Source organism: Cebus imitator, unplaced genomic scaffold, assembly GCF_001604975.1.
Source record: "Cebus imitator isolate Cc_AM_T3 unplaced genomic scaffold, Cebus_imitator-1.0 Scaffold275, whole genome shotgun sequence".
Lineage (NCBI taxonomy): Eukaryota > Metazoa > Chordata > Mammalia > Primates > Cebidae > Cebus > Cebus imitator.
The window spans coordinates 1,667,814-1,669,277 of NW_016107590.1; positions in this window are offsets into that span (position 1 = coordinate 1,667,814).

Genomic DNA, 1,464 nt, shown 5'->3' on the forward strand with positions numbered 1-1,464 from the left:
CTGCTTGTCACTGGCTCCTGGTGAGGCAAGAATAGCTAATTAGCACCCTCACCCCACCCCATTCTTGTTTCCTTGCCCCACCATCTGGCTGGTCTCCCCTTGCGGCCAATGCCAGCTTCTTCCTGCACCCTCTGGCTTGAGGAGGCCAGAGACATTTGCCTTCTTAGGAGGCAGCAAAAACAGCCTTCAGCAGCACCTTAAACTATGAATTTCTGAAACTGAAAGGAGATTACACAAATTACCTCCTCTCTCCACCAGCAATGCTCTCTCCTTCACTGATCCCTGTTATCTTTCCTAAAACAACTTCTCCTCTATCCAAGAAAATAGGTCTGGAATCCACTCTATTTTGTAATTGACAGTTGTCTAACGATCAAAAGGTACGTAATTCCTACACTGAGTCTCTCTCATCAATTTTATTTAAGGATTTTGGGGCAGAAATGGGATGCAAAATTATTCAGTAAATGTAGTGTACGTCACCATAAAGCCACAGGAAATGGTGAGAGGGGACATTTATTTGGAAACAGTGACAGCTGAAATCCCTTACTCATTAAAGATGTGTAGAATAAATAGGACATCAGCAAAGCAGACTAAGGTTTTGAGATTTCACAGGATAAACAGTGAACTTTCGAATGAGTAAACAAATACAGAGTAGCTATCACCAGACAAAAGGTATGATTCTTCTGTTTGCCTGAGAAATAATGCCATCTGGATAAACATGTTTATTTCACTAAAAAAAAATTTCTTGCTAACCTAGGATTCAGTTAAACATGCACACACACACACATTTTTCCCTACATTTCTTTCTTGTTCTGACTTCTTTCTTCTCTTTTTCTATCTTGTAGTGATACAAGCCATCCACTTTAAAAAAGCTTAACAGTACCAGCTTAAAAGAGGAAAGGCAATGGGAAAATAGGAAATACATTTTGAAAATTTCAAAACTGTAAATATTAGCTTAGAATATGAATCCGATTAGAATCTTGGAGATAAGCTGTAGCTAAGCTTACTATGAAAGGACTTGCCCCGTAGTTACATTTCAAAAGCAACAATGTAAACTTGGAAAAGAAAACAAACTATAAAAAACTATGGGGTTTTAATGTCAGAATTTTTACCTCACTAAAATAACTTGGTAGAAGAAATTGTCCAACTGTATCTTTTGTATTTTAACAACAGAAGGAAAGGGAGGCCAACCAACTCTAGTTTAGAATATTTTTCTAAGTTACATGAAATAAAGCTGTGACCCAGATCTGAACAAAACACCAGATGCTTCCTACCTAGAGGAGACATTTGCAATTTTTTTGGCTGCTCACCCTCCCATGTTTAAGGAATTCCTCACCATTTGAGTCTCAGTAAGAAAGTGTCCCCCTCCCACTCTAGATGCTAAAAAGCCATCCACCATATCAGCCACCTATTTCTTTTGCAGGCCTAGGTTTGGCCAATCAGGTGTACCAACTCCAGATTCTTTTT